Raw genomic sequence first — 25722 nt, forward strand, 5'->3', positions numbered from 1 at the left:
CTCTAGTGCAAAATACCATGATCCTAGGACGTTGTTGCCAATTAAAATAATCCAATGGATTTTGTTGAACACTTATGGGTAAGGATGGTGCTTGTGGTTTTGAGATGACCTCACATTACTTTAGGGCTCCATCAATCTATCCTTTATGTTCAGATTTCTAATTTAAAATCAGTACCGTCTCCCAGCCTTTGCTATTGGTTTCAACGCCAGGAACTATTTTGCCTTTAGGAAATCTTGTTCCTTCAAGAAACTTCTCCCAATCTTATTCGTATCAGAGCGTAATTAATTTTGGCTCTCGTTTTGGATTTATTTTGGAGGATGTAAAGGAGCCTTGGCAGAGCGAGCATCTTAAATAATGCTGCCTGGCCCATGAGGGATAGAGGCAGTGATCGCCAGTGACTCACGTCAGCCCCGAGGCGAGCCAACTGAGGCTCAAGGTTCCTAGTGAAAAAGTCCTCTTTATCTCTCGTGACATAGACCCCCAAGTACTTGAACCCATCAGTCGCCATAGTTGCTGGGCATCTAGTGGGGATCCGCGGGGGTGCCCGACAAAAGAATGATCTCCGACTTCCCCCAGTTGATGGTATAGCTGGAATAGCTGCCGAATAACTTGAAAAGTTGTAACGCCTGCGCAATCGAGTGATATGGCCTCGCCATATACAGCACAATGTCATTGGCGTATAGAGAAATACGTGTTGGAGAGTAGGATCTGCTTACTATGGTTACCCCCACCTTTTGCTGGTGTTTCACAGTTTTTCGAATTTAGTCTCGCTGGGACCCTGCTAATCATGACCACAGCCTTGCTGCTTCCTCTCTAAATTGATTGCATGTACTTTAGGTACACTCCAGAGTGGTTACTGGGTTACCCTTGTGAGTCCCTAGTACATGGTACCTTAGGTACCAAGGGCTTAGGTACTCCAGAGTCCTATCAGGGGCTAAGGCATGGATTATGCCACCCCTGGGAAACTTTCCAAAATAGCACCACAGGTCTGCTACTGCAGCCTGGGTAAGGTGGTGCATGCACCCCTTACTAAGTTATAGGTTACCTATATCTACCTTTAATCACTGACACATATAAACCTATAAGTCACTTCTATGGCAGGCCTTATCAAACCTGAGGGCAGAGTGCTTGGTATGGTGTGAGTGGGTGCCCATGCATGAGCAGGACCCCTCTGCAGCTTTTGGAATCTATTCTCTGATGCTGTTCTGTGATACAGCCAGACCATATACTCTTAAGTGCATTATAACCTCGCGGTAGATGCTAACTTTAAAATGACTGCATGGAAACATGTCGTGTTTGGTGTCAAACACATTGGAATCCTACACCCCGCCAGTCCTGTTGGCGGGGGTAGAATTTCACCCTTCTAGAGGGAGAAGACATGTACACCTTTACCTGACCGGTAATAGTTTAAAAGAGCTCAGCATCACAAAATGGATGCTGCAGCCACAGACACGAGTCTGACCTCCTGCTGCTGGACGAAACTCCAGCAGGGGAAGCCTGTACAATAGATTTCCTGTCACAGGGAGGTGAAACCACCTCCCAGACAGGCTTTAGTGTATTGGGGTGGATGGGAGCATTAATAGAATGCTTTTCAGACAGTGCTGTGGGCACACTTGGTGTCCCTGTGCATACCCCAGTTCAAACCGGTTGCAGGGGTACTCAGCCCCTGCTCTGGTGCGAAACTGGACAAACGGAAAGGGCTGTAACCACCCCCTCCCTGGGTCCTTCCATAGGTGGGACCCTAGAGTAAGTCCAACCCCTAAACTTAGTATAAGTATATGAACCCAGTCCTTAGGACTTGAGATTATACCTGGACGAAACTCTGCAACATATATCCTGAAACTTTGACATTATATTTCGACTAGAAGACGGAAGAATAGAATCTCCCTTGCGGTCAAGGAGTGACTCTCCTGTTCAAGCAGGCTCCAAAGATGCATTTTGTCTGTCTGCATTTCCAAGGCTTCCGCCGGATCCCAACAGATTTGCGACTCAGGACACAGACTTCAAGACTTCTCAGAGGCCGACACGAGATCCAGCAAAGCTGAGACCCACAGCCCTCATGAGTGACGTCAAACGGGAACTCCTGGACACCGTGTACATATTCAAGTGCATCAACTTACCGAGATTTCCTGAAGTTGTGCATTGGGCTACTTGTAGTGCAAGCCCCGAGCACCATTTGCACTGAAGATTGTAGGGCTACACTCCAAGAGTGTTCAATAGGCCTGCTTCTAGCATTTCAGCTCGAGGCTCCTTCGCGATTCCTGGTCCGTCAACTGGTGGGTCCCTACGAAGGTAACTCTTCTGTTTCTTGGGCTTTCCTGGTTGCTCCAGATGTGCTCTGACTCCCCTCTAATGGGTGAGTCCCTCAGACCTTGCTGATCTACACTGAAGCCAATCTTTGCTTTCTGCGTGGGGTGCTGTTGCCAAGGCTTATTGGGTCCAATCCGGATACCGACATCGCAGCACTCAACATCCTTCATGCGACAGCTCGAATTCAGCTCCTGGTTGTTGTCGATGCCTCCTGGTCCTCGTGGCTGAAGAGTCAATCTTCACCTTCTACACCTGAAATCACCCGACATCGGTGGGCATCTGCTCATCGCCCTCCTGGTCACTGGCTAGTGACGCAGACTCTGTCCCCTCTGCTTTCAGGTTATTCAGATCTCCGATCCACCTTTGGATCCATCGGACACTTTCCACTTGGTCGACTGCAGCACTTTTCAGCAGCTCACCATAGAAAACGATGACGAAACCCGACACGAAAAGTCACCGCACCCGGGTTCCCTGGGTAAGGTAACTCGAGTACTCCGGTGCTCCTTTGGGTATTGACTGTAGAACGGCCTAGTTCTATAGGGGTTTGCTCAAAGTCCACTTCTAAGTGTCCCTAATATTTAAAATTCTAATTGCAACTTTCTCATAGAAGTCAATGGTGATTTGCGGCTTTGTTTAGACACTGCACGCGTCCTCGTGGGTCCCCTGTATCACTACCTTGGGTGGTTCCTGTTTGTCCCAGCGGTTCTACAGGCTCTAGGCCTGGTCTCTATGTCTATCGTGGTTCTTATGCCACTTTCTTAGTATATGGCTTGGTACGCCCCCAGGGCTAACCATATATTGTGCTAATTTAGTGTGTGCTAAAAAAGTTTTCTGTATGTACTTTTGCTTCTAGCCTCATAAAGAGACTAGAGGGATGTGTTTAGAATAAATACATATATTGTATATTGTATATATATATATATATATATATATATATATATATATATATATATATATATATATATATATATATATATATATATGTATATATATATATATATATATATATATATATATATATATATATATATATATATATATATATACACCTGGTGTGGTTCTCCTTTCATTTGGTCATTCATGAGATTATAGACTGGCAAAACAAGCTGCTCTACATTCCTTCAAGACTTAGCCTGAAGGCTGCTCTCCACAGCTACCACTAGGATAGCTATCTATATAGGTTGTCTTTAAACCTACCATGAATAAGGGTCGTTTGGACTGTTGCAAGGTGCCCACTAGAATAGTGGACAGCATTTGCCAGGCCAACTTCTCACATTGGTGTGCAGCGGGTGGGATTCCAGCTTGCCATTGTTTTACCAGATAATCTCAAGTAATTGATCATTTGAAAACCACTAAAGGTACCATAGGTACATATAATACAAGCTTAAATCCAGTAAGTTCTACGGAACTTAGAGTTGTTTGTCAAGGGGGGTTAAGCACACCCTTTCTACAACTCAAGAGAGGTTTAGTAGGTAAACAATTAGAGTAGGTAGTGCATATACCAGGCCTCACTAGTTACGTCTTTATAGCCAGGAACCAGTGTGTCCCTGCCAGATGTCAGAATGTTACAGACATCCAAGTATGACACATTCCCTTTTCTAGAGTTAAGGGCTCTGTGTACTATGAGGAAACTAAAGATACCAAAGAATGCAACCACACAACATCTCAGAGAGGTGTTAGTTCAGGATGACCTTCGGAAGGCTTTAGGGCCTGAGAGAGTAGCCAGTGGGGTGGAAGCAACAGAAGGGGAAGAGGCCAGTGGTGTAAACCCCCAGGACTCCGACTCGGTAGTTGACCAGGGAGGTGACAATGACCTAGATCTGGACAATCCAGCTCCAAATGGAGATGAAGAAGGCAAAAGTGGCCCTGTCTTTGTCCCTCTAGGAAGAGTATGGGGTGTGCCTAGAAGGCCAAGATCTCCTTCAGTGGAATCTTACCATTCTGACACATCTGTAGGGACCTCTGTCTCTTCTCATAGGAGGGACACCTCCCAAGAGAAGAGAGAAAACCAGCTGAAGTTTGAAGAAGCCCAGCTGGAGATAAGGAGAAAAAGAGTAGCCTTAGAAAGGGAGTCACTAGAGCTTGAAAGAGCAAATAAAAGATGGGACTAGAGTCCCATGGTGGCAGCAATGTCCCTAGAGGTACGGATAGGTCTTATGACCATAAAAACTTAAGCAAGATTGCCCCTCCCTACAAGAGTGGGGGTGGCATCCACAAATGGATAACTGCACTGGAGAGGGCCTGCAAAGTACAGAAGGTATCCCAGGAGCAGTGGGCAGCAATCTTGTGGCTCTCCTTTGTAGACAAAGGTAGAGACAAGCTCCTCACTGTCAGAGAAGAGGATGCTGATAATTACACAGTTCTGAAGAGAGCACAGATAGATGGGTTTGGCCTAACCACTGAGCAGTATGGAATACAGTTTAGAGATACCCAAAAGGCACAGACACATGACTGGGTTGACTTTGTTGATTGTGCTACTTAGGCTCTGGAGGGCTGGTTACTGGGCAGTAAAGTGTGTCATTATACAGGATTGTATATCTTGATCATGAGGGAGGAGATCCTTAATAACTGTCAGAATCAGCTGATAGACTCTGATCTGACCTCTCCCCAAGAATTGGGAAAGAAGGCAGACAAATGGGTTAGAACCTGGGTGAAGCAGAAGGTACAGAACCAAGGTGGTGACCAGAAGAAGCAAGATTCTAATAAGGTTGGGGAAATGGGTAAAGAGCAGATGTCTTCACAAGACCTCCAACAATCTACTTCTGGTGTGGATTCCCAATCTTCTAAGAAAAGGAAAGGCCAAAAGAAACCATGGTATAAAGTCTGTAAACAGAATAGCTATTGGACTAGTGATTGCACCAAGAAGGATGCAAATCCAACCACCATTGCCCCTAAGGCAACTGTGCCCCCTAGTTCAGCTCCAAGTGGTGGTACTCAGCAGAAGGGTATAGTAGGGTTAACCCTGGGTACTGAGATGGCTCTGTCCTAGTCAGAGTTCCAACTCAGGCTGTCTTAGTCTGTGATGGGGCATGGATATGTCGTCCTCTGTGAGTCAAAGTAACCTGGGCAAGTACAGACAACAGCCTTTAATAAATGGAAAAGAGGCTTTGGCCTACAGGGACACATGAGCAAGTGTCACAATGATGACACAAGACCTTGTAGACCCTGGAAGAGGTCATACTTGGTGAACTTTACCAAGTGACCAATGCTAGCAATATCAGGACCAACCATGCTCTGGCAGTTGTTAATTTCTCCTGGGGAGCGGTAACTGGCCTTAAGAAAGTTGTGGTAAGTGAAGACCTCCCTTTTGAATGCTTGTTTGGAAATGATTTAGAGACTTCAGCCTGGTCTGAAGTGGAGTTTAGGACCCATGCAGAAATGTTAGGGATCTCAGCACATCTGTTTGCTGTGACTAGGTCACAGGTCAAAAAGTCTAACGCTGAACAGGCCCTGTATTCTGGAATAATGGACAAGGTGCCTTCCAAGAAAAGGAACAGTAGGGTTAAGGCAGTGCCTTACCCCCTGACTCAGAGTGATAATCAGTCTCTTAAGGGAGATAGATAGATAGATAGATTATTTCCTTTATTCAGCATTGTGCAAAACACCATAAAAGTTACAGATAAAAACACCAATAATACACACTTAATTATCATCTATACAGGTAAAAAGAAGTATTTAAAAGAAGAATCTTCATTACAATTCATTACAGTTTGTTAATCCCCTATCAATCCTCCACGTCTTTACATGGAACCTCTTGTCTCTCTTAACTTTGAAGCAACCCTTAAAAAACTGGTAATGGAAAGCAGAGTAAATGGATCTTGCGCCATTTGTAAATGCAAAAGGGCGACCTTTGCATGCCTGAATTTCAATTTTTTAAATAAACTTATTAAATACAGGCGCCTAGGCAATGAATAAAAAGGGCAAAGTAATACAAAATGAAGGGTATCCTGGGGAGATCGATGATCGCAGCCGCAGGGACCCTTTGGCTCAACACTAAAACCTGCCGGTTCAGCTAATAAATAATGTAAAATGTTGAGCCTAAAACGAGTGATTAAAAATCTGTCCTGTGCATTGTGTGTAAGGGCCAGGTATGGTTCCATTCCTTCGCTAGTCCTCACTAGATTATAAGCTCTAACCGACTGTTTGCCATATTCCCTTTCCTCTCTATGGGCTGTTTTGTGTGTGATGAAACTCTTATTTACAGGTGTATTATCCCAGACTGTTCCCCCAGTGGGGTTTGTGAAGAGTTCCATACAGCCAATTTTTCCGCAAACAGCCTTAATGGACCTAAGCCATGGAATTTCCATTCCCTAATCCCTACTGAGACAGTCAGTGATTATTTGCCTTGTTAGCTCGGCCTACGGGTTATCCCAGATCTTTATCCATGCTAACAGGGGTCTGATTTGAATTCTATCCTCAATGAATGCCCCCCCCCCCAGTTCTTCATGAACAATATAGGCAGGGATACACTTTGGGACCCTAAGCAGCCTTCTCATGTAATTGTTCTCCTCCACCTACAGTTTGTCTAGGTTGATGAACCCCCAGAGTTCCGCTCCATATGCCACCTTAGAGTAGCGGATGGAGTTGTATATAATCATCATTTGCTCCGGGGACCACCTTCCCAGTCTGCGGCCGAAGTTCATTATAGCCCCTATACTGGACAGTATCCTATTACTACGCTCCTCTTGTAGAGCTTTAAAATTTAAATGTCTATCCAGTAAAATACCTAGGTAGGAGAAGGTTGTTACCTTCTCCAGTTTGTGATCTCCTATTCTATAATTAAAACTTTTTTTTGGTTTTGGCCCTACTTCCATGACATATGACTTGGTCAAATTGGCAGATAGATCTAAATTATTCATATAACCCATTAAGCCATTTATTAGTGTTTGAAGACCTCGTGGCGTGCGTGCCAACAGTACCGCATCATTGGCGTAAAGTAAGACTGGGATTACTCTTCTGTCTACTCTTGGCGAATCCATATTAAGGGTTAATAGGGCTTGTTCTAGACCATTTATGTATAACGAAAAGAGAAATGGTGCCAGGATGCAACCTTGTCTTACGCCACTTGAGCAAGTAAAAGAATCTATGCATCCGCCCTCCAAGTTATATCTTACATTGGCCGTCGTATTCCAATGTAGGGCCTTCAAAATCTTTACAAGGTCCTGATCTACCCTCAGCCTACTCATTAGATCCCACAGCTTTTCCCTATTAACGCAGTCAAATGCTGTGGTGAGGTCGATAAAGGCTAAATAGACAGTTTCGGTGCTAGCCACAGTGTATTTGGCCACCAATAAATAGAGGTTTAAACATTGATCAGTGGTCGATCTGTTCGCCCTAAACCCATATTGAACGTCAGTAATGACATGTTCTTCCTCTGCCCAGTCCATAAGACGGTAAAGAAGTACACGTCCCAGAACTTTGGCAGTGACATCTATGAGGGAGATTGGGCGATAACACTGGGGATTATCGCTATTGCCCTTCTTAAAGATGGGCACTATTGTGGCCGTGGACCAAGAGCACGGAAGCCCTGTGGCTACGGCGGCATTTAAGATTCTTGTTAAAATTAGGGCCCAAAGGTCTATCTTACTTAAATATAGGTCCGGTGGGATCCCGTCTGGTCCTGGTGCCTTATTTTTAGCTAGGCCCTGAATGCCAGCGGTAACCTCCTCTAGGGAAAATTGTAGTGTTACATTCCACCGCCCGGCCCCCTCACCCTTTTGTAACTCTTCCTTGTGCCTTCTATTGTAGAGGGCTCCAAAGTGCGCCACCCACTGTTCTGGGAGAACATTTGAACCTATCTGCGGGCTATTGGGCTCTTGGAAACAAGGGTTATTAATTATATTCCAAAAAGCTGTTGTATCCTTCAGCTCTGCCGCCTCTCTGAGGTCCTCCCATGTTTGCATTTGGAGGGTTTTTCTACTTTGATTAAGAGCCTGTTTCTATTTTTCCCTACATTGCACCACCCGTTGTTTATCCCTGGGGTGACTCTTCAGGGCAGCTCTCAGCTTTCTTTGTGCAAGGGAACATGCTTTATCAAACCAACGCGGGTCTTTTGTTAATTTTACTTGTCCCGATGTTTTTAGAAGTGCATCTATTATTTGGCCCATTTCTTCAAAAGCAGCCACTAAGTCTGTCCCTTCCACTGATAGGTCAAAACATTTCTCTAAAAAATGTCCGCCCTTATTTACAAGTGAGCTATAGAAGTGTTCCCCATTAATTCTTGCCCACTACTTGCGCCTACCCTGATCTATACTTTTTACCCTATTTAAAACCCCCCCCTCGTGTTTACCCTACTTACAGTTGGTGCTGATAAAGACAATACTAGGGGGTTGTGGTCGCTGAAACTGCTTGATTCTATGGCGAAATCTTTTATTCGGTTCTTTAGCTGATGGGATACTAGGATAAAATCGATAAAGGGGCTCTGTCCCCTCCCTTTAAAGGTTGGGGTTGCCCCCTTGTTGGGATTTACGGCCAAACGATCCATTGTATGCTCGAGCACGTGTTTACCCATCAGCCTACTCAATTCCCTGCCATCCAGCGTATGCTCGAAGTGTGGTCCATCCTCAACGTTACAAGAGGACAGACCTCGTTAATCGGTAGCAGATTTGGGCACAAATGGCAGTTGTAGTCCCCCGCAACCAGGAGCATTGGTGCCATTTGGCCCTGCTTCTGCTCCTTCAAGTGGGTTAATCTCTTCTCTAATTCTCTGACTCTTGAGCTTCTTGCATTATAGAAATTGACCAAGTTTATGTTAAAATCCCTACTTTTAAATCCAAGCTCCAACAAGTCTTTCGAGTTCCATTTTAAATCGACCCATCTCCCTCCTAATGACACATCTACAAGAATTGAGAGGCCACCCCTTGCTCTTCCGGCTGTCGAAGTGCATGCAGGTATCGAAAACTATTTATACCCCACTATATGATACTCAGTGCAATCAACAGGCCAGGTTTCTTGGAAGCACATAATTTGGAACTTTGTGATATATTCCAGCCACTCCACATCTGAAATTTAGATGCCAATCCTGCGATATTCCATGAGACTAATTTAATTATTTAATAAAATAAGCACGAAGTCACACAAATACAAGTGATGCTTAATAATACTTCTAAAATAGTATATCCACATGTAAAATGATTCCTGAGTAGTGACGCGATAAACATTTGTTTAAGTGTCAATACTATGTGCAAATGCGCTTGGTACTTAGAATTTTGACTTAGGGTTCCAACATGTTTTGTAATGCCCCTAAGGTCGATTCTGTGAGCAAAACAAACGTAAAGTGCTTAGTGCTGTTGAACTCACCTGCAAGCCAATTGCTAATATGAAACAAGATGAATAGTATATTAAGGGCCATATGTAGGTAATCCAAATTTACTGATTGTAAAATACAGAATATTAGTGACTCGGTATTTCAGAATCGTTAAATGGTATGTAGGTATTGAGTCAGTCAATTTTACCGAATCGTTAAAATTGGGTAAATACCTATTCGATATTTACAGATTCGGTAATTCCCATTCATTCCTATGGGCCTGGAGGCCCATAGGAAGGATTGGGAAGCCATTCACTATTAACGATTCGGTAAATACCGAATCGGTAATAGGGGGTGCATATTCAAGGGGGGCAGGGTGTCACATTGACACCCTGTTGCACCCCTGAATCGTGCATGTGCGCACATGTGGCACACATACATGCCCTAAGGCCATGTATGTCTGCCACATGGAACTTTTGGAAAAGCACAAATTTGCTTTTTCAAAGGTTTTCGATATTTACCACCAACTTTTAGTTGGTGGTAAATACCGAATCCTTAACTCAGAAATGCACTCACTTGAGTGCTCCCTATATTACGGATTCTATAATTTACCGAATCGGTATTTTAAGGATTCAGTAATTTACTGATTCCTTAAACTACCGATTCGGTAAATTACAGAATCTTTAAATTTGGCCCCTACATCTCAAATGCCTAATACCGGTCGGTAACGGCCGAAATTCGGTAATTTCGGCAGTTACCGACCGGTATTGGGCTACCTATATATGGCCCTAAATCCCTTATGCAGAGCGCAGTTTGTGCACTCCCACTTTGGACAAAAAGCTGCCAAGTGTTCATGTGATCTGAGGAAGTTGGTTTCTATTCGGCGCTATGGGGGAACACATTTTCTTTTATTTCTTTAGCGCAAGCATGTGACTTTAGCATTTTCTTTTCTTGGATTGAAAGCATTCCCAATGGACTGTTGTTCTCAGGGTCAGTTCGAATTGTTTTAGAAATGTTACCTATAGAAAGAACACATCATAGTACACACCAAAGATTCACCATGCAAATGCCAGTAGAACACCACATTTTCCCTTTTTTATCAGGTGTATGGGTCACATTAGTTCAATTAAAGTAAAACAAAGGCAGCAACTTACAGAATCCATTACTATTTCAAAGGAAAGCTCCAGACAGTACTCATAACACTGTATCAGCATGAACACACTGGGAGTCCAGTAGTGTATCATAGGGCTGCTACTGATAGAAGACAATATTATACTCCAGAAACAATGCACCACCCTGCACTACAGTGTACCGTAGGAACATTGACCTGCATTATTAGCTTATATTCAAGAGATGTAAACTCACCACATTGCATTGCATTCTATAGAAAGTAGTCCATTACAATGTAGCATACCACTCTGCACTGCATCCTAGGACAATTAGAATACCACATTGTATTGCATCCTAAAGAGCCTCACCTACCACACTCCAATAGATCCTAGACAAACTAGCATCCATATTGCACCACATCCCAGGGTCACTAACCCACCACACTCTAATACATACTAGAGATAATTAAGCACCACTCTGCACTGCATCTTACTGGTGATTGCCTACCAAACTGCACTGAATCCTGTGGGTACTAAAATTTCGATGTAGGCGATATAACCCCCCCCCCCACACACACACACACGCGCAAAGTACTGCATCATTGGATCTCTATTCAACAACTCTACCATCACCTAGGGACATCTTTGGGAGAGTAACACACTATGATAGATCACATGAACTATGGCTTGGAATATACTCAAATCCTGTGCATATTTTGTACAATAGCCCACAGCTTCAGTAACACACTATACTGCATTGTACCATGAGGACACTAACCCCAATAAATACACTGCATTCTAGGGATGTAAATACACCATGTTCCATTGCATACCAATATAATGTACTGGTGCCATTGTGGGTCTACACTGACCTCTGTCCTCGGAGTATTGTCATGCAACAATGTACTGCATCCTAGAGGAACAGGATGCTTACTACGAGGAGGTCCAATTAGGACCTGTACAGGAAGATGAAATGGTCTTTCATCAAGAGACAAATTGTTTTAGCCACTCATTAATGTTGACATTTTTTAATGTTCCTTTCTCGTGTTGTAGATGGATTGGAGCATTTGGAATGGTATTTTGTTTGTGCTGAGGAATCACTTCTGCCCATGGAGGCATATGAGTGTTCAATATGATTGGTGATAACACAAACCTTTGAATTTTTCCGAATTTTACCTTTTTGTCTCAGGACAAAATTGTGCCTTTTCTGATATGTAAACTGTAATGGGATAGAAAGGAGCTTCCCTAGCTATGAGATAAATACACCACTCCCATCAAGATTAGCATTCTCTTCAAGCAGATGTGGTGGTTAAATCTAACATAAGCCCTTGGTTGATAAGAAACAACAGACCTGCAGGATTTCCTTCACCTAATGATGTCAGAAGATTCTCATGGATGTCCACCATGGTAGGCTCATTTCCTCAGACTAGTAATAGTGGTTGGGCTTAAACAAATTCTTGAAGATGTACTGCCACTTCCCCTTCTAAGATCTTGATAGAGTAAGAATATGGTAGGCTGTGCGCTGGCTGGTATTTGCAGTGGATCTTGAGGTAGCTTTTAGTTTCTGAAGAAGCTAGGATGCAATAGTGATAAGTGTGCCTTCGGGGAATTGGAATTCCTAATGTTAACTTGGAGCAAGGTGACCTACCTATGAGGTTGTGAATGTAGTAACAACATGAGGGTAGAGGATTGGCATGTTGTCTAACCTTGGTCTTTTATCCTTAGGGATTTTCTCGAGTTTGCAATCGGTTGGAGGGCTCTGATGGAGTGCTCCCAGTCAACTCTTATTTGAAAAGGTTTGTTTTGAGTTTAACCAGTGTTCAGCAGTGTGATACTGAAGCGATAGTTGGCATAGGCTAAGGGTTACCGGCGATGTTTTTAGGTCTTCGTCTTCAGCAAGAATTCTTTGCAAAGAGGTCCTTCGGGTAGAGCATTCCAAAGCTGCTGGAGCCTTTTATACACATCTAGAAGATTGTAGGGTCACCACCTCCCTCCAGGACATTATGGTGATTGCTTCCTGTCCTAGACTTTGTATGATAGCGTAATGCATTCTGGATGTTGGAGTCTTGTTTTGCTTCTATTAAGCCAATTTTACTAAAAATCAATGTTTTGTTCTGCCCTGGGAATGGTGTCCGTAATGACCTGGAATAAGGTGGTCACCTAAATCATTGGGGGGCATATTATCAAGACAGGCGATAAAATTATCACCGCTTTAGCGGCAGAAAACTGCCGCTAAAACGGCGATAATGGGCTTCATAATATGCTCTATGGAATTTCATTTGAAGCCCATGTTAGATGTGAAGGACATCTAACATGGGCTATAATTGGAATCCCATAGAGCATATTATCAAGCCCATTATCGCCGTTTTAGCTGCAATTTTCTGCTGCTAAAGCGGCGAAAATGTTATCGCCTGTCTTGATAATATGCCCCTGGGTGTGTTGGTTGTTTCGCCAAGTAAGTGTCAGGCTTTCACTCTATAGCGACCATTTCACTGTTAATAATGTGTTACAAACAAGGAAGACAACACAAATGTTGCCTTTCAGCCTGGCTTCAGTGACATAAAATGGTCAGTATCTCAATTAGCTATGAGACGGATGTCTGTGGTTTGGGAAGTGCAACAGTCACGGAAAGATGCAAGCATCATTTCCAGAATGTATCTAGTATTTTGGGTTGGGACGTGGGCTGAGTGATGAATCGTTAACCACCGCCACAACACACTTCCTTTAAAGAACTCGCTGCCACAAAAGTACCTATAAAAATCAGAATGCGTTTGATGACCCAATAGAAGAGGTAACCAGAGGTCGGTGCGCTACCCCCAACCCTTAAAGGCCCTTCCGCCCCAGTCTCGCATTACAGGACGTGACGTCTGTGGCCGGTTTAAAGCACACAAAACAGGATTTTGACCCCTCATCCCCCGCTATCAATCCTTCCAGCACCAATCCCACTGTCTTCATAAATCATTATAAAAATAATGTGCCATTTGTTTACATCCTGCCCATATTTTTATGGATTTTGCACTGACTGCGAGGAAGTGATGCAGAGGGGAAGGGATATCCTGACGAGCAGCGGGGTGTTTCACAATACATTTCTCTGTAGAATTATACGCAGTGCATTCCCCGCTTTGTCAGTCACATCCTGTGGGCTGAGTGCGTTGTGGCAGTCGTGTAACACAGGGCGAGAACCTGCAAAGCATTCTACATCACACATTGAAAGAGGAAAAAGCCTTTTGTGATTGTTTTTGTGCAGGAAAGATACGTTGCTACTAACTGAGAGGCTGTGTTTGCATTATTTTAAAAACATTGGACTTTCTAGGCAGGCCGAGAAGTTAACCCACAACAGTTTACTTTTCTTATTTATGTGCAATATCTGTTAGAAAGCGCATAGGAAAAGCATACCAGGGGGACAATCATGAGCGCATTCCTAGTGCATGAACATTACAGTAAATTGTTGCAGTGATGATAAGCAGATGTCCCTATATTAAACAGATTCCCTTGACACCATAGAATTACAATGCGTTCCAGCTACACTCAACCTAGAGGCACAATGCATGTTTCTATGCTGGGGTCCCCCCCGTGACTCATTTCAGCCTCGTCAACCTTTTGATACTCTCTGCCCCCCAGCTCCAATAGAAAAGTAGCAAGATTTGCACAAGGTATTAAAGGGATGAAAGCACCTGGAAAGGGAGCGCAATGGATTGCACCTCTTCTCCATCCATCAGTGGCGATACTGAAAGAAAGTCCCGGATGAAATCATTTAAACAGGCAAACACGAATTCCCTGCATTATGAGAGCATTGAAATGGATGGCGGCAGTTGTTTTAATGCATTATTTTGAGTCATACCGCAGATCACGGAAATGGGCCCCGTTTCTATTACTTTCTGACTTAGAGTTATGGAAATACAGCATATTAATGCCGAAGTTATTAAAATATTTTGACAAGTGTGAAGTGGTACATACATGGTAATGGGTAATGTATGCAGATCCGTTTAAACCCATTATTTATTAAGCGAGTGTATACCTCGAATAATGACGGACGGCTGATATCATTTCTTTCTGTCAATCTGACGCTAAGCTATTTTTATCTTTCTCAAGCTGATTTTGACTTTTGTCTCAGTATGGCAGTGGAGCACGCGTGGGGGGGGCAGAGAGGATGAGCAGAAGAGAACCCCTTCATACATCCTTTCTCTCAATCTATAGATTTATGTCCATGCACTTTGCAGGAAAGTAAGGGGCATATTTGGGGTCACTTTTCTTTACACTAGGTGGCGCACAATGCAAAGCCATATTTACAAGCCCATGCAAAGCCACCCTGCGGGGCTTTTCATGTTCTTGTAAATATGGCCCCCTTTCACTCACTACTCTGCATGAAAGGGGCGTTCCATGGGTGTTGCTGTGGTGTTCCCAGGAAACCCCCATGGATTCTGTCACATTCCCAGATTGAAAGGTTTTGTAAACCGGGGAATGTGTCGGATTCTAACGTTAAAGTGGCGCAAGAAGGAGAAATATGCTAAATTCACAGGGGCAGATCTACAAGAAAGTGCTGCAGCGTGGCACCTCAAGCTCTTTGGCTGCGCCATGCTGCAGCACTTTCATATTCTTGTAAATATGTCGCATTCCTGTGCTCTCCCCTGTGCTGGTGCACAAACAGCTGCCAAGCGCCGGCGCTGGCACGCTTGCACCGTGGTGCAAGGATGCCTGTGTCGTGGGGAGATTGTTTTTATGCAGGAAGGGGCACCTTCCTGCACAAAAACAATCACAAAAGGCTTTTTCCTCTTTCAATGTGTGATGTAGAATGCAGCACGCATTGAAAGAGGAAAAAACAAGGAGAAATTAAAACATGTCTCCTGTTGCGCCTTGCTACGCCGCCTCTAGGGTGGCATAGCATTCAAAGGCATCTCCAGATTTACGATTTCTCGTAAATCTGGAGATGTGTCTTATTCCATGGGTGTTGCGTGGGAACGCCCACAGCAACACCCATGGAACGCCCCTTTCACACAAAGTGCTGCATGTGAAGGGGTCGTATTTACAAGGAGAGAAAAAGTCACGCAGGGTGGCTTTTCCTCTCCTTGTAAATATGGAGGAGCCCCCTGCGCCACCAGTACATCAGGAAAAGTGACGTACTGGTGGCGCAGGGGGCTTGTAAATCTGCCCCTCATTATTTTTTGCTCTTTCTATGTGTGCTGCATTCTGTATCACACATAGAAGGATGTAAATGCCATCAAAGGAGCCCCTTCCTGCACAAAAAAATCATTCCTGCAATGCAGGAACCCTTGCACTATCCTGCGTTGGCGCTAGGCAGCCAATTGTGCGCCAGCGCAAAGGAAAGCACAAGGATGTGTCGTATTGCTGTTAAATACGATGCATCCCTTTACTTTCATAATAATGCGGCAAGGCTCAGCAGGAAGGCTTGCAGTGCCGCGCTGTGTCATTTTCTTGTAAATATGCACCTGAAATTGCAAAGTGGGAGGACTCGCAAATGCACAAACACTTTTTAGGGACCTTGCACATTTTGTTAAATGAAGGATATACAGGGCAGATAATGCCAGAAAGTGTCACAAAGTGCTGTATGGTGGTACAAAGTTTTGATGAAGTATTTACGTTCCAGAGCAAAACATTTTTGTAATGGAATGTTGCCCTTAAAGAAGTGCAACAGTGCTGTAGGCTGCCTTGCTCTGGTTTGCATCAAGGGGGCATTCGGTCGGTAGTACATGGGCATTCCAATGCTAACTCCCACTTATTTTTAATGCAAAGCCAGATTTATCAAGATTTCCATACCTGAATTTGTGTAAAAAAATAAGGATTCATTGAGACACGCGTTAACTAGGAGAAATGTATTTATGTTCCGCTCATATCAAACACTGAATGTGGGTTGCACTGCACAGCATACATCCAATGTGTGAAATGTTTTTAAGTTTGTCTAAGTAGGAGTGGTGTTGCTTTGGCATCCCTTATGGATTTATGGCTCATGATGTCCCACTCATTGGACATCCTGTGTCAGGAAATCCGGTGAGCAGAATGGCTGAGAGGATCAAGGGAAGAGCCAGATGCACAGTGGAAAACGTAGATTGCCACAGCAAACAGAAGTTTCCTGAATATGGTCAAATAGCCTGACATAGCTAAACCCTTTTCTTACCCTTAGCCTTTTGGAGTTTCTGTAGTTCAAAGAGAGTAAACGCCTGATTAGGAACGGTGTGTATTCACGGGTTAGGTGAATAGGTAATCACAAAAATAACCATGCAAAAAACTTAATAAAAATCCGCCCACAACATTAAAAAATAAAAAAGCCACACATTCTAAGTTAATTACTACTGAAGACAAAACGTAAGCTGTAAAGTACCAACAATCACAGCATAAACACACATCCGCATGAATATAACCTAATTGTAGAAGTCCCTTAACATCCAACGAACTATGACCAGTCATGCCATTCTGACAACTTTCAGTACAAAAAAAAACTTGAAAATTTCAAAAATAACCCAATGAATAAAACAAAGGAATATATTTAAAAAGTCATATGTAGGCATACATTCAAGTTTGCTTATATGCCTTTGTGATATGGCCCCATTAGGAATAAAATAGGAATATTCATACAATTAGTGGAAATAGAAAGGACTGTGATCTTTGTGCACTTTCACTAGTAAAGAGTTGGATGTTTCAAAGCCGATTCACAAATGTATGTAACAATATGTAATAGAGGACCCATGTAGTACTACTTCTCGTATCCATTAATGCTCTTGCGAGTCAGCCCATAATCTGACAAATAGCATTAGGAGTCACAAAGCACAGAAGGGTGTGCAGGGCAACAAATGTACAATGTAGGAGGCTAGCTTGGTATATGATGCACACTTATTTAAGTGAAGCACCTCACACTAATCCAGACAATCCTTATGGTGATTTTAGTGGACTTAGACAACCATAGAACGCTCTCTAAGTGGTAGCTGTGGAGAGCAGCCTTTAGGCTTAGCCCAGAAGGAGAGTTAAGCAGCTTGTTTTACCAGAACTAATCATATTTATTTATTTATTTATTCAAAGTTTTATATAGCGCGAACAAGATCCTTGCAGATATCAGAGCGCTTTACAGAAAACAAGGGGTAGGGGCGACAGGAGGGTGAAACCAACTATTGGGTAAAATACAGTAGGCGATCATGAGTGAGTAGCATAATAGGATAGCAAACAAGTAAACAAATAACAATATAGTACCAATAAACAATAGGTGCCAATAATACACTAACGGTGCAGAGTCATAGATCCAGCAATAATAGAGTTCATGTGAACTTGGCCATAAGGATGGCTTTGACCTCCTTCTTAAAAAATGCAGTGGAGGAGATAAGTCTTGTTTCAGGAGGGAGTGCATTCCAGATCCTGTTTATTAATTGTTTATTAATTGATCATCCACCCACTTCTAGGTGTGAGGAAGGCTTAGTTTGTGTATAAGCAGGGCCACTAGAATTATGTGATAGGCGAGGGGCAAATTATACGGCAGGGGAGGGCCAAATTATGAGACAGGGTTGAGTAAATTATGTAGCAAGAAGAGGTAAATTATGCAGCGTAATGTGGCACATTTTGTGGTAGTATTGCGTTATTATTTTGTCATTTTTACTCTTGTTAATTTTTGTATGGGCATTGGTTGCACCTCATTAGTACCAATTTAATACCCAAATATAGCAATAAGCAACAGAAAGGTAAACTGTCAACCTTTGCAAAGGGACTTCCACTGTGTGGCAACAAGTATTGCTGCGTCTTTAGTCATTTTTTAACCATTTGGACTAGAAACAATTATAGTGTAGGTTCAATGATTAAGAACCACACAGTGTAGTTATAAAAATAGTCATATTTATTACAAACACACTAACACATTAGTATATTTACTACCCGGAGATATCAACACAATACACACAATATTTCAAAAGGAAACAGGTAAGTAAGCACAAATACACAGTGGTCTCTCGAGGGAAACCAAACCTTTTACTAAAGAAGTGGAAGGCGTACTGTGACCAAAGGCGGGACTTGACCAGTAGACTAAGAAGAGATTGGGACCCAAGGAACCACCCAAGGTAAGTACCCTGGAACCCCCACGGTGTCTGTGTGCAGAGTGGAAACACAGACGCGTACTCAATGCAAGTCAGTGGGAAAGTCGTATTTGCAGTTTTTAAGAAGAAGAACCCTACCTACTGGACCCCAAAGAAACCCCATGGAAGAAGGAAAGTGGGATAGTCACCCCACCAGTGGATACCCCAGAAATCAGGATACCTACCGGGTGCATAGCTGCAAAGTGACATTGGAAACCGCCATAGATAATAATGGAGGACTTCAGTAAAGATGCTGCTGGCGAAGAAGGGGAACGATTCCGGTGGAACCCAAGGGTGGATTCTTGCAGAGGACTACCTACAAGCACAGGAAACAGAGTCTATGCACTTGGGAGTGACCAGGAGGCAAGGAAGATCTATGACCACCGATGACGGAAGAAGCAGGACTGATGACAGAGCCCTTGGCGCTGCAGCTGTGAGGACCAGGTGATGCTGTGGAAGACTAGGAACTGTCCACGAGTTGTCCCACGTCAGAAGTCAAGAACTAGGGGCCAGCGTTTGGCGGGAGCACAAACAAGCCTTGGCAGCAGCAACAGACATGGAAAACTAAAAGGTACAGCGTTGGGACCACCAAGTTTCAAGGGACTCACCAAGTGCAGAATAGCCAGAGCAGGCCCAAGCTAGCAGGAGAACCAAAGAAGCCCCTCATGATAACCCACAGGCCGAAGGCACAGGAGTCACAAGAGGACCTCAAGCAGCCCATTAAAGATGGAGAGGTGCAGAGAATGCGGTGACGACAAAGATCTTGGCAGGAAGAAATGTTTGAGGTTGGGGCTACTTGTAGCCCAATGATCTGTGATGGACAGACTCAACAAGCCGTGACAACAGCAAGTTAACATCGGTGCACTGGGGTTCTGTTCCAGCAGGTCTGATGAGAGATACTGGCCTCAAACCTTCTGAGAAGACAGTGTAGGCCTCGTGGAAGGTTAAGAACCACCACCTGTGTCGCTGAGCCTTTCGGAGTCCAGGGGACCTCAGGAGTTGTAGACCGGTCAGTTTTGTTGCAGTGCCTGCAGATGCAGGGGAGTGACTCCTTCACTCCAAGGGAGATTACTTCAGGTGTCGTTGATGCCCACAGGCCTGGAGAAGAACCTGGATGAAGCCCAGGCCCAGACAATACAGAAGACTGGCAGGACAATGAGACCAGGAGCAGCAGGAATCTTCCTTGATGCAGTCTCAGTAGTTCCAGACGAAGTCCAAAGAAGTCCAAGGTGGCCAGACAGTTGAAGTTGAAGTGGTTTTGGATGGAATCTTGTTCCACAATGAATCTGAATAGCCACCCACAGGTAAGCCCTTATGTACCCTAGGGAAAGGTTTGGAACAATTCAGGGATCCCTCCCAGAGGAGGGGCTGGACAGAGGGGAGGATTCTCCCATGTTCTTTGTGTAGTTTCGCACTAGAGCGGGAGCCAACGGCACCCAGAACAGGTTCCAACTCGAGTATGCAAGCAGGGCACCAAATGTGCCCTTCAAAGAAGTCTGGTGGTGCTGGCAAGCAGCCACACCCCATCCTAATACACCAAGTCCTGTCTGGGAGGTGGTCACACATCCCTGTGGCAGGAAACCTATTGTTCTACCTTCTCCTGCTCGAGCTCAGCTCAGCAGCAGGGAGGCAGAATTGTGTCTATGGTCAGCAGCAGCAAAAACTTCCTGTTAGACCCTGGAAGGCTGGTACCGGAAATACATGGGGGATCCCTAGGGGAGCTACCCAGTACATGGGATCCTACATCCAACACTGGAATCGGTGTTGGGGTAGAATTCCAACATGTTTGATACCAAACATGACCAGTTTCAGTACAGCCAATATATAGTTAGACATCTCATAATTGACTTGCTGTCCACTAAATGTAGTAAATGGTTGACCACACTTACAGAGCCTGGAGAATCGACTCAGGGTTTTTTAGGGGGTGTCCTACTCATGTAGGGCAGCCTCACACTTATAACCCAGCACCCTGCCCTCTGGAAAGAAAGGTCTGCCTTAGGGGTGACTTATAGATTTTAAGTGTAGTGACTTCAGATGTAAGGAAACATATCTGTTGTGAGTGGTGCTAGCACCAGCTCACACAGGCTACAATGGCAGACCTTTAGTCACAGTTTGAGTGGTCTCCCATGGGTGGCATATTGCATGCTGGAGTCCCCTTGTGTACCTATGTCCTGAGTACATGAGCACCATATACTGGAGACTTTGTAGGGTACACCAGTAGCCAACTGGGAAGGTACCAAAGTACTTACCATAGTCAAACTGAGGGAGAAAGCACAGTGACTGGAGTCCTGATTAGCAGGATACTAGGCAGACTGGTCAGAAAACAGAATAGCTCCAGCAAAAAGCGGGGGTAACCAGAAAAGCAGATCCTACTTTCCTACCCACATCTAAGATATCTAATTTGCATATAATATACTTTCAGATATCAGTGTGTTCATCAGTGCAAGAGCTTGAGTTCAGCTACACAGATGTTTGACTCCATATATGTGGGGGATGTAACTCCTGGAATACAGTGTAGCATAATCGTATGTAATCACAAAAAAAGTCTCTGTGAGGTTACATAGAATTATGTGAGGAGCAATTCTGCATTCAGCGCAATTTTCTTACTGCAAAAATGTCCCCGTGCATCCCAAATGGACGTGAGGATGCATTTTGCGCTATGAAATAATGCTTAATGCAACAGAACACAAAAAATGTGCTCTTGGCATTTAGCACTAATTTCTTAGAGCAAAATGCACCCTCTTGTCCAAAGTGGATGTGAGGATGCATGTTGTTAAATTAATTGTTTTTGTGCTAATGTCCTCCTCTCTAAATTAATCTTAATTACATAAGTGGGCCTAATAGCATAATTATTGGTAATTCAGTGTAAAAGAGAAACACAAAATTACCAAAATTACTTTGATTACTAGTCTCCGCTTAATTAAAATTACTCCCAGACCTACTCATATGTCCTTTGCCAGCACACCTCACTGCCAACATGGTTGTGGCTTGGCACTCGACAAGTCAGTAGTGGCTGCAAACTATTTATAACCAGCATTTTATATCCTGAAGGTCCCACTACAGTAGGATCACACAAGCCATTAGGAAATGTGCAAAACCTTTCCCCTCAGCCTAACATTTTGCCATACATAAAGCAATTGGTCCTACTTTTCTTGAAAATGATAAATCTGCTCAAATAATAATGGCATTAAGGGGCTCATTAGGATGGAGGATTTTCCGCATCCTCCGGGGCGGCGGAAGCCACCGCCGGCCCGGAGGAAGCGGAAAATCCTCTGCGGACCCACCAAAGACCCACCGCCACATTAGGATGGCTGGTGGGTCCTGGTTTCAGTCCGCCGCTTTTCCGCCGCGGTTGACTTACAACCGCGGCGGAAAAGCTGTAACATGGCTGGCGGTGTCTGTCAGACACCGCCAGCCATATTAGGATAGTGTAAAAGAGATGCTTTTCCACGGCGGCTTTTCCGCCATGGAAAAGCACACGGATTTTGACTTCGGGGGCCCGTTGCGGGCCCCCTGGGTGAAGGGGGGGTGGAGGGTGCACATGGGGGGTACCCATGGTACCCCCCTGCATTTGTATGCAGAAATCGGCAGGCACCGCGCGGTGCCTGCCGCTTTCTGCATACAAATGCAATGTATGCATTTTTAACATTGCGGCGGGTGCAGCTTGAAGCTGCACCCGCCGCAATGTTAAAGATAGAGGATGTGACCGCCACCCTGGCGATCACATCCTAATCTTCACGGAGGGAACACCGCTGCCCATGCGGACGTTCCCTCCTACTCTGGGGTCGCGGACGGACTCAAGTCCGTCCGTGATCCTAATGAGCCCCTTAGTACTAATTATTAAGAAATTGGAGATAGATAATAATTTTTTGAAGCAATATAAAATTAGGAATAAATCAAGCAAATGTTAATACTGAATTCATATAAGATAATTGAAAGGATAGCTTTGTGTGTTTAAACATTACTAAGGGATAACCAAACACTACCTGAAATGCACAAACATCCAAACCAGTAACTTGAGTCTTAAGAAGCAGAGGGCGCTCATGGGAAAATCATCTGTCTTCTTCTTTACACTAGGATTTTCGTCACACAAGGTGATTAAGAACAGAGAGTGTAGTCCAGTTTCTGATCAAGGGCCAGGCATGGAGAGGTGTGAAGCCCATTTGTTTTATAGGGTCTAAGGTAAGCTCCATTTAATCGAAGGCTGTGAAGATCTGGTGAATATTGTTTTCAATCAATCAGGTTTCTCATAAAGCGCAACTACTTATGTTAGGGTCTCAAGGCTCTGAGTGGGGTTTGTGATTTAGTCAAAAAGCCAGGTCTTGAGGTCCTTCCTGAATTGCAGCAGCGATGATGATTGCCTGAAGTGCCGAGGCAGGGAGCTCCAAGTTTTCGCAGCGAGGTAGGAGAAGAATCTTTCTCCAGCCATGGTCCTGCAGATCCGTGGAAGATAGTTGTAGACCGGTCAGTTTTGTTGCAGTGCCTGCAGATGCAGGGGAGTGACTCCTTCACTCCAAGGGAGATTACTTCAGGTGTCGTTGATGCCCACAGGCCTGGAGAAGAACCTGGATGAAGCCCAGGCCCAGACAATACAGAAGACTGGCAGGACAATGAGACCAGGAGCAGCAGGAATCTTCCTTGATGCAGTCTCAGTAGTTCCAGACGAAGTCCAAAGAAGTCCAAGGTGGCCAGACAGTTGAAGTTGAAGTGGTTTTGGATGGAATCTTGTTCCACAATGAATCTGAATAGCCACCCACAGGTAAGCCCTTATGTACCCTAGGGAAAGGGTTGGAACAATTCAGGGATCCCTCCCAGAGGAGGGGCTGGACAGAGGGGAGGATTCTCCCATGTTCTTTGTGTAGTTTCGCACTAGAGCGGGAGCCAACGGCACCCAGAACAGGTTCCAACTCGAGTATGCAAGCAGGGCACCAAATGTGCCCTTCAAAGAAGTCTGGTGGTGCTGGCAAGCAGCCACACCCCATCCTAATACACCAAGTCCTGTCTGGGAGGTGGTCACACATCCCTGTGGCAGGAAACCTATTGTTCTACCTTCTCCTGCTCGAGCTCAGCTCAGCAGCAGGGAGGCAGAATTGTGTCTATGGTCAGCAGCAGCAAAAACTTCCTGTTAGACCCTGGAAGGCTGGTACCGGAAATACATGGGGGATCCCTAGGGGAGCTACCCAGTACATGGGATCCTACATCCAACACTGGAATCGGTGTTGGGGTAGAATTCCAACATGTTTGATACCAAACATGACCAGTTTCAGTACAGCCAATATATAGTTAGACATCTCATAATTGACTTGCTGTCCACTAAATGTAGTAAATGGTTGACCACACTTACAGAGCCTGGAGAATCGACTCAGGGTTTTTTAGGGGGTGTCCTACTCATGTAGGGCAGCCTCACACTTATAACCCAGCACCCTGCCCTCTGGAAAGAAAGGTCTGCCTTAGGGGTGACTTATAGATTTTAAGTGTAGTGACTTCAGATGTAAGGAAACATATCTGTTGTGAGTGGTGCTAGCACCAGCTCACACAGGCTACAATGGCAGACCTTTAGTCACAGTTTGAGTGGTCTCCCATGGGTGGCATATTGCATGCTGGAGTCCCCTTGTGTACCTATGTCCTGAGTACATGAGCACCATATACTGGAGACTTTGTAGGGTACACCAGTAGCCAACTGGGAAGGTACCAAAGTACTTACCATAGTCAAACTGAGGGAGAAAGCACAGTGACTGGAGTCCTGATTAGCAGGATACTAGGCAGACTGGTCAGAAAACAGAATAGCTCCAGCAAAAAGCGGGGGTAACCAGAAAAGCAGATCCTACTTTCCTACCCACATCTAAGATATCTAATTTGCATGTAATATACTTTCAGATATCAGTGTGTTCATCAGTGCAAGAGCTTGAGTTCAGCTACACAGACGTTTGACTCCATATATGTGGGGGATGTAACTCCTGGAATACAGTGTAGCATAATCGTATGTAATCACAAAAAAAGTCTCTGTGAGGTTACATAGAATTATGTGAGGAGCAATTCTGCATTCAGCGCAATTTTCTTACTGCAAAAATGTCCCCGTGCATCCCAAATGGACGTGAGGATGCATTTTGCGCTATGAAATAATGCTTAATGCAACAGAACACAAAAAATGTGCTCTTGGCATTTAGCACTAATTTCTTAGAGCAAAATGCACCCTCTTGTCCAAAGTGGATATGAGGATGCATGTTGTTAAATTAATTGTTTTTGTGCTAATGTCCTCCTCTCTAAATTAATCTTAATTACATAAGTGGGCCTAATAGCATAATTATTGGTAATTCAGTGTAAAAGAGAAACACAAAATTACCAAAATTACTTTGATTACTAGTCTCCGCTTAATTAAAATTACTCCCAGACCTACTCATATGTCCTTTGCCAGCACACCTCACTGCCAACATGGTTGTGGCTTGGCACTCGACAAGTCAGTAGTGGCTGCAAACTATTTATAACCAGCATTTTATATCCTGAAGGTCCCACTACAGTAGGATCACACAAGCCATTAGGAAATGTGCAAAACCTTTCCCCTCAGCCTAACATTTTGCCATACATAAAGCAATTGGTCCTACTTTTCTTGAAAATGATAAATCTGCTCAAATAATAATGGCATTAAGGGGCTCATTAGGATGGAGGATTTTCCGCATCCTCCGGGGCGGCGGAAGCCACCGCCGGCCCGGAGGAAGCGGAAAATCCTCTGCGGACCCACCAAAGACCCACCGCCACATTAGGATGGCTGGTGGGTCCTGGTTTCAGTCCGCCGCTTTTCCGCCGCGGTTGACTTACAACCGCGGCGGAAAAGCTGTAACATGGCTGGCGGTGTCTATCAGACACCGCCAGCCATATTAGGATAGTGTAAAAGAGATGCTTTTCCACGGCGGCTTTTCCGCCATGGAAAAGCACACGGATTTTGACTTCGGGGGCCCGTTGCGGGCCCCCTGGGTGAAGGGGGGGTGG

The sequence above is a fragment of the Lissotriton helveticus genome, chromosome 4_1 (genome assembly GCF_964261635.1).
Source record: "Lissotriton helveticus chromosome 4_1, aLisHel1.1, whole genome shotgun sequence".
In the NCBI taxonomy this organism is placed as follows: Eukaryota; Metazoa; Chordata; class Amphibia; order Caudata; family Salamandridae; genus Lissotriton; species Lissotriton helveticus.